The 9,114-nt window shown below is 39.1% G+C and overlaps 1 long non-coding RNA gene across 1 annotated transcript in view; it reads left to right on the forward strand.

Annotated features, from left to right (window-relative positions):
* LOC118406855 overlaps positions 1-8,546 on the forward strand; it is a 64,421-nt gene extending 55,875 nt beyond the window's left edge. Inside the window, exon 3 of the long non-coding RNA XR_004830092.1 lies at positions 8,369-8,546. This is a non-coding gene — a long non-coding RNA (uncharacterized LOC118406855). The remainder of the gene's footprint in view (positions 1-8,368) is intronic.
* Positions 8,547-9,114: the final 568 nt, after the last annotated feature.

The raw sequence follows: 9,114 nt of genomic DNA on the forward strand, positions 1-9,114 counted from the left end.
AGTTCCAATCTTACCTGCATATGCCAGTGCAGGGAGACATCCGAAATACCTGCACACCTCCAATTTCACTTGAACTAACCTGTGTTCATGTATACCCAGTACATGGACCAGTGCAGGTAGACATCAGAAATACCTGCACAGCTCCAATTTTACCTGCACCAACTTGCATATGCCAGTGCAGTTTAGACATCAGGAATACCTGCAAAGTTCCAATCTTACCTGCACAAACCTGCATATGCCAGTGCAGGTAGACATCAGAAATACCTGCACAGCTCCAATTTTACCTGCACCAACTTGCATATGCCAGTGCAGTTTAGACATCAGAAATACCTGCACAGCTCCAATTTTACCTGCACCAACCTGCATATGCATGAGGCATTACAAGTCCTTTGGGCCAACATCATGCTGCATTTATCATTGACATAACTGACAAAAAGGTGCGCTTATCGGACTCTGACATCATGACTGAAACGTGAACATATTACATTTCTTCTCATCTCCGGCTTATCATGTAAGCGTGCATGCGACATCTGCCCAACCCTGTACCGCGTATGTGTCGGTAGTCGTCCGTTAATCCCGCATCTTTATTCAGGAACTCTCCCGTGATTTTGATGCACAGGTGTACCGCCCTCTGGGGAATGTGACCTTGACACTGCATAGAGCAGATCTAAATCATTTCATTGTTTCATCAAGAAATTACTGTAGAAGGATCAAGCAAGTACGTCAATAATTTCTTTGCTAGTCTTCAGTCAGCATAGCTATTTGTTTAGCATGAAGCAGCCTATAAAGATATAACTTAAGTCTTTTTGATCTTATGCTAGTCTTTAGTATGCATTTCAATTTGTTTGTGGTGTACATTTCTAGGAGTACTTTAAGTCTAATGTTATGTGCAAAAAGCATATCACGTATGATATATTAATAAGTAGATCCTAGATCTGTATTCGGATCCTGGTTGGCGCCTTTTTTTCTGATAGAATTTTAAGCTGCTTTTAATATGACGTATTCCTTATTTTGTGCTGCTTTTCTATGATTGTCAACGATAGTTCACTCCCCTCATTGCCGATTGGACCTCACTAGAATGTGTAGCAAATTATTTTAAATTTGTATTATTTTTGCATTTCTTTACCTTTGTGTTGTTTGCATGCCTATGGTTGGTTGACTACTTTGGGATGTATCTGTCCTTGGTGCTGATTTGACGGTGATAACTTTGTTTGGAAGGAAACTGAGCTGTAAGGTTTGCTCCACTCAAGGACCTCTAATGTTTTTGATAAGTGTGATAGGCTCTTTAACATGCCCTTCTGAAACATGGGACGTCCAGTTTCACTGAAGCCCTAACTGAAGCTGAGTATTCATTTTCAACGAGTCGAGTGACGAAATAGCAGCAAAGTGCCTTTCCCAAGGGCAGGACATTTGGGCCTGCTTGGGATTTGAACCCTGGAACTTTGGATTGGAACATCAACAACCATAAAACACCTTATAAATTTGCCCTGTCCCTCCAGATAAGTATGATGCATCAGGCAACAGATTGGGGTGAATGTGATGTCGTGCGGTTATGGAGCAGTGCTTCACCCCTTAACATGCGATAGATCCATTAATGTTCAACCAATTCAACCACAGGATGTGATCACTTGTCACTTAAACCCTCAGCAACTTGGGTATTAATGCTAGTTCACCTTTATCTGTTGGGTACCGTTGCTTTTAAAAAACAGGTTATTTGGGGATATTTTCAGGATATTGCAGTTTAAAACTATCATCCGTCGACTTGATGTGCCTAAAACCCCTGTTTTCAATAGCAAAGAATATAGGTTACCCCGTGGATAAAGGTAAACCGGCATTAAATTTGATCATCTCTCAGCTCAGACCTGGACTAGCAACATCCTGTAGAAGTTAAAGTAAAGGTGCATTGTAGCAAATTATATGTTTAACATGCAATAGATACATTATGGTCAGTTGTCACTTAAACCCTCAGCAACTTGGGTATTAAATCTGATCCTCTCTCAGCTCAAGAGCAAAAATCTGATTTTCTAAAGTCAAAATCTGATGTTTAAAAGTCAAACCTGGACTGGTTACTACCTGCAGAAATTGAAGTACCTGGTGCATTGTAGCAAATTAGATGTTTAACATGCAATAGATCCATTAATGTTCAGTTGTCACTTAAACCCTCAGCAACTTCGGCATTAAATCTTATCCTCTCTCAGCTCAAGAACAAAAATCTGATTTTTAAGAGTCAAACCTAGACAAGTTTTAAATTGGAGTACTGGACAGGTGCATTTTAGCTAATTAGATAAGTTTCATAGCAGTTGGAGGCTTTTAAAGATGTGAACCCATTTCTTTCCCCTTTGGTTTCAGTAAAATGATCCTAAATATCATAGGTACACAGTAATGCATGTATAAAGAGACTAATGATTGTGAATGCACCTGTGAAATCATCACACCAGAACAGTATTTGTGTTAATTGTAGACAATTACCTTAAGTGTTTTTGACCATAAAACTTTCACATGAATTTTTAATAATTTTTTTTTTCATATCCATCATCAACCAAACCATGGATGGCTAGCCATATGAAGTCTGGTACACTTCAGTCTGTTCTATGGTACACCAGAGGCATTTAGACTCTTCAATATTACAGATACTGCGTAGGCTTAAAATCCTTCTGGCTGTGTCAAACTTGCCCGATATGTGTATCTCATCGTAAGTGGCGATATAATCCTTCCATAAAGGAAATAGGAACACCATTGTCCGCTTACGTCGGGGGGAAATATCCGTATCCTGAATCCTTTGCAGGCTGATAGATTATTATGACAGGAAGATCAATAAAATGGTCAATGCCTGTCCGGATGGTGCGTAGCTCTGCACCTGTGGCCCACGGCACTCTGACGGGAGATCCCATGGGCTCTTCCACCAGAGAAAGAACAATGAACAGTAGGGGTGGGTTGTGGGTACTGGTACAGACAATTCAGGTACAGGTAAGGTCCACGTCTTGGTTCACACTGAAAACCGGACCTGATTGTAAACACACCTTAAAGGATTCTGTTCACTGGCATTTGGCACTCTGAAGGGTCACGGGCTCTTCCACCAATGAGAGAACAATGAACAATAAGGGTGGGTACCGGTACAGAAAATTCCAGTACAGGTATGGTTCAGGTCCCGGAACCTGGACATGATTGTGAACGCCTCTCAGGATTCTGTTAAGTTACTTACACTGGCATTTTAAAATCCATCGCACTCAGAAGGGAGATATCATGGGCTCTTCCACCAATGAGAGAACAATGAACAGTAGGGGTGGGTACTGGTACAGACAATTCAGGTACAGGTATGGTTCAGGTCTTGAAGATCAGGTCTTGGTTCACACTGGAGCCTGGACATGATTGTGAATGCCTCTCAGGATTCTGTTTAGTTACTTACACTGACATTTTACAGTCCATGGCACTCTGACGGGATCTCCCATGGGCTCTTCCACCAGAGAAAGAACAACAAACAGCCATGACCAGGGCTCTAGCCAGCGTCCGTTTTTCCGTCAATTGACGGAAATTTGCTGCTTGTGACGGAAAAATTTTAAAACCAATCCGTCAACCTTGACGGACAAAAATCTGATAAAAGCTCCTTGGTGGAAGCTACAGGCGGCTTGGGGACGCTGTCCACGGCCGTAAAAGCCACACACTGTTTGTTTTGCTATTGTTATGATTGTTAACAATGTGTGTCGGTGCCCTTTCGCATACGATAATCTGATTAAAAGCAGTTTTTCAAGGTCTCATTTCAGTCTCTCTAACTCCTGGAATAGTGTTTTCATGACAATGGGAATTGCTTGACGGAAAAAAAATTTCGAGCTGGCTAGAGCCCTGGCCATGACTGTACATGCCTACTTAAGAGTTGAACTTACACAGGAGACCAGTGTTGAATATATTAATAAATAAATTTGGATGATATCTTTCCGTCACTTCAAGGTGCATGTGTGACCCAAAATTATTGTGTATTACAATTTGTAACTGTAACTGTTACAGCATCTCTAAGTCAGAAACAGACCAGCCTAAGTGCCCACTAATTAAAGAATGGTTGACAGCTAACTGACCCAGTAAAGTTGAAGTTCGCTGTGGCTTCTACGGTCTTTGTTGCAGATGCTGCATTGTATGTACTTGGGTGTGTGGTTGGAGATCTGTTTTTCAGCTGCATGTCTGGCTTTACTAAGTGCAGTATCATTCTAGGATTACGGTGTTGAAAAGATTTGTAGTTTTGGGAACTGTTATGGACTAGATATCTGTTCCCCAAACATAGCACAGGTACAGGGGCATGCCAGATACAACAAAGAGATAACTTTATTGCACAACAATTGTACGAGGTACAAAGTATGGCATCTACATAACTACAGTTCTATAGCTTAACTAACTAATACAGGAGTTGTAGTATGGGATAAGCTTCTTACAATCATTGGAAGCTTTTACAATCAGTTGAGGAGTTTCTAATATCCAAACCTTCTTTGATATATTTTCCTATATCTGCCATGCAGGGATTGTCACATGTCATGATGTATTTGAATTTGCACTTCGGGTCCATTGAGATAAATCCTTGTGTATAAAATGACAACCTCCTGTATAGAGAATTGCGTATTTCAGAATATTTGGGACATACAATCATAAAGTGATATTCGTCTTCAATTAACTCTGGACAGAATGGACAAACCCTCTGGTCGATAGGGATTTTTTTTAATCTCCCGGTTTCTATATTTAATTTGTGACAGCTAATTCTGAGTTGTGTGATTGCCCTACGAACGTCAAGGCTCTTTATGGTTGAAATGTAATTCTCTTGCTTGTAATGCTTGTTCAATGTAGAAAGAGAGGAGAGTTTAGAATTGGTTCGAATAGAGGAATGCCAATTTTGCACGTATATATCTTGTAAACGTTGTCGTAACTGGGTGTTGATTGTATCTATGTGGTATGACCTCGGGTTCAGCCATATGTGTCCAAAGCCTTGGTAATTTAGGATATTTTTTACGTGGACAATCCAATCATGTTCTCCGAATGAAACAGTATTGTAAGTCTCACTAAGAAGGGCATCTTCGGGCAAGTTAACTAAACGATGCCAATATTTAACAAGTTGCATTTCTGCATCAATCATAGCTGGGAAAGTTCCCAATTCTCCCCTGACACCATCGTTTGAGGCTTTGGCATGAATGCCTAACAGAAATTTTTGGAAGCGCATGTCAATGACGTCAAATTCTGGAATTTGTTGGTTTGAATCTAGGTTTATAATTTGGAAGCCGTTCTCTTGTAAAATTTGGCTATTGGCATGACGCAGTAGTGTTTCTTTATCTGTATGTCTTTCCAAACATACAACATAAGTACTATTCAATGCATAAGATGTGGTTTTTCTAATGGTAGCTGGAAAGATATCTTGAATGTCAAGTTTTTTAAGTAAAGTAGAAAAAACCTTTGAGGAGGATTCACAGATGTTATTGGTATGAGAATGAAATCTATGTGGCCCAAAGAAACCATCTATCAAATTGAAGTGACCTCAGCAACAAGTGCAGGTCCCAAAATCTAGGTTTTTACCATCAAAAGCTGCTGTCAATGGGCCCTTGGGATATCTAAGGTCTGAGTACCATCGGGCGAAGGTGTATTGGTGCAATTTGGCTATACTGCTCTTGGACACCCTACTACTGTAAATGCATTTAAGTTCGCAGAGATTTAATTTTGCGGTAGCGAGAAAATTGACTTTTTGTGGTGGTTTCAATTTCGCGGCAGCACCGTGCACTGTAGTCTCTTACTGTTATGGAGAAATGTTCGCAGTGGTTTTGATTTTGCGGTTAAGAGGCCTCTGCAAAAAACGCTAACATTAATCCACCGGAAATATTTCTGCATTTACAGTATACTCACCCCCCCATGTATTTTTGTATCTAGCAGAACTAGAAAAAGTTAAAATTGTTTTAAGATATTTCTTGGCAGCCAGAGTATTGGTATTACATGCATAAATGTAACATCTTTCAAAAGCATCAGGAAAAGAGTTGAAGGTATAGAGGTGAAATAATTATTCTAATTAAGGCCATTTTTCACCAGACAGTAATTGCTGTGCGATCATACAGCACTTTAATAGTCAGTGACCAAAGATGAATTTGTGCATTGAATTTCCTAGATTTCATTCTTTGAATATGAAACAATGTGAGATTTAAAAAAAATAGATGATGATTTTAAGACAAGAAAACTCGGAAATCTTAATGAATACAAATTGTTTCTTTCTCTATTGAGTTAATTAGCAATTGTTCTATCTTTGAAATCTAAGGTTTCTCAGTGAAAGAGTGTGGAATGCTCTATGTTACTCCTGGGAATAATGGCACTACACTGTCATGTTGAAAAATGCGAGTTAATTCGATTATGTCTCGTCTGATTCCTTGTCAGATGCACACACAGTGTCTCAGTGACTGCTGTTAATGCAACTATTCTAATGTAGGTTTTCTTTGTTTGATTAATTTTATTCACTCTGTACTACAGTCAGTAGTCTAGTCTGGATAAAACTGACAGTAGTACTAGTAGTAAAGTTGATATACAATAATCATTGTGTTGACAATTATACAACTTAATCTTCTATACACCATGGCATCTCATCTATACCATACACTTGCCCGATTAACATTTTCACTTGCCCCGGACAATGGGGCTAATGGACTTGTCCAACCCTGGAATCGTTTCCCCATTTGCCAAGAGGCCTGCATAAAAAAGCGGGTTACACCACCAATTCAATTTCTTGGTTCATGGATTTGCTCGCTCCTTTTTTTTTTGGAAATAAAAATAAAAATTACCACTCTGCAAATTTTTACCATTAATGAAACCATTCACCACCTTTCTGGTGTAGCAAATTGGCCTTTATATTATAGACTCCTTAAAATGTTGGTATTATTATTGCAGTTATATTTTTCATTCAATATGAAGAATGGGACAAACATAAAAACTGACACTACTTTAATTTGTAATTTTCAACAAACAGGTGCTGTTACTGTAGTTTTTTGTAGTAATAGTGTTTTTGTACTTTTTTAAGCTGAAGACCTTCTATTTTTTATGTTTTGAATTAGCCCTTACCTTTACCCCAACCATTTTACAATTTTTATTTTTATTTTGCCCTCTCACTCCATATTTTTTATGAAAAAATCTATGAGCCAAGAAATTAAATTGGTGTGGCCGGCCGAAGTGAGAGACAATGAAACATGCAGGCAGATACCAGGAAACGTGATTTGATCAATGCAGATATGATAACTTATTCATGAATGGGAATTTAATTGTTTCGATGGTAAAATTGATTATTTGCCTCTGACCATTATAATTTATAACTGACACTCGGCTGATCGGATTTCAAACGGCTGTAAAAGTGGCCAGATCAGCAATTATGTCCGTTTAGAGCGGCGGCTTTCTGACAAGCCACTGGTACATTGGCCTTAAATTGTTTTCAGTGATGTTATGATGTAACATTGTGGGGTAGTTTTGAAAAAGTATCGTCAAAATTTGTGGTACAATGTTTCAACAGATGTTGATAGGTTGCTTCCTTTTCTAAGTGGCACACAAATAATGAAAAGGTTTCATAAATACGTATCATTATGCAGGCACTTTTGTAAGAGCTTTTAGGATTATGAATTCATGTGCAGTTACTGATTTAATTTTGCTCAGATCAGTTTCCACATTATCACACTCCTTGACTAACCCAGAGCCATTACAGATATGAAACCAGATGCACAGATTGCAGGAAGTCTCCAGTTTAAATTTGGCCCATGCCAATTCAATGCATAGGATCTCAGATTCAATACAAAGTCATGTAGTCAGATACCTACTTGGCCTGAGACTGTTTTAATTGAATTATGAAAATTGTTGTTTTTTTTCCGAAAAAGTGTCCAAAAACCAACGAAGTGCTTTGGAGTGGAGCACATATACATGTACGCAGCAGAATCCTGTAGCATCTGCCTATTGGATTGTTCCATTATTCACTCAGTTTTCAGTAATGAATATACTAGTCATATGCATGTTTACTTTTCAGTTCTCTGCTTTCATCTATATATAATGGATATCCGAGATGTTTTTTTATGTGAAGTGCATTGAGTAGTTTCAATGTGCGAGCCAAAGGACAAAACTGAACTGAGAGAAAGTCTGTATCATGTTTTACTTAGTTTTGAAGAATACAGTCAGATACATTCAAGTCCTCTGTTTTAATCTTGATATTATGAAAATTGGGTGTATTTTTTCCGAAAAAGTGTCAAAAACCAGTGAAGTGCCTTAGAGTGGCCTTAATATGAGAGCATATATACGCAGCAGAAGTGGTCTGTGAGTCCTGTAGCATCTGCCTATTGGATCGTTCCATTATTCATGCCCTGTACGTTGGTTTGGCCCCCAGTGCCGGCTGATCTCATTTCGTCTGGGCCAACAACGATAACGTCAAGAAGCAAGCTCCGCTCCTCTGTGCCGTGCTCTGGGAAATTACGTCTGTATCGGCGCCCCGCGCATCATTTTCCCGAGATTGGCGCCTTCGGAAGGGCTGAGATGGTCATACTTTCATCGAGACCTTCAGCTTCGAGGTAGGAACGTGTCCTTATTGCTGAGAATATACTAGATAGCAATAATTAGGGATTGCCCATTAATAATGCTTTGGGTTGTGTGCGTTGGAATTTTTTCCGAAGGGCTGAGATGGTCGTACTTTCAACAAGATCTTCAGCTTCGAGGTAGGAACGTGTCCTTATTGCTGAGAATATACTAGAATATTAGCTACAAAATGTATTAGGGATTGTACAATCATAAATAATGCGTTGGGTTGTGTGCATTGGAATTTCTTCAGAAGGGCTGAGATAATCGTACTTTCAGCAAGACCTTCATCTTCAAGGTAGGATTGAGTCCCAATTACGGGGAATATTCACAGTTTTTAGCTGTTAGGGATTGTCCATAAATTATGCTTCAGGTTGTGTGTGTTGGAATTTCTCAGTCATTCAGTGATGCACATGTTAAAATTGTTCTAGGTATGAATGTATTATTTAACTGTAACATTCAAACCTATAAGTGACCACCTCTAAATTAATAACCTTCTAGCCCTTGAGGTCAATTTGCAATGTTGTTGTTGTTAGGATGATTTTTCCAGGACTCCTATAT

Source organism: Branchiostoma floridae, chromosome 19, assembly GCF_000003815.2.
Source record: "Branchiostoma floridae strain S238N-H82 chromosome 19, Bfl_VNyyK, whole genome shotgun sequence".
Taxonomy (NCBI): Eukaryota; Metazoa; Chordata; class Leptocardii; order Amphioxiformes; family Branchiostomatidae; genus Branchiostoma; species Branchiostoma floridae.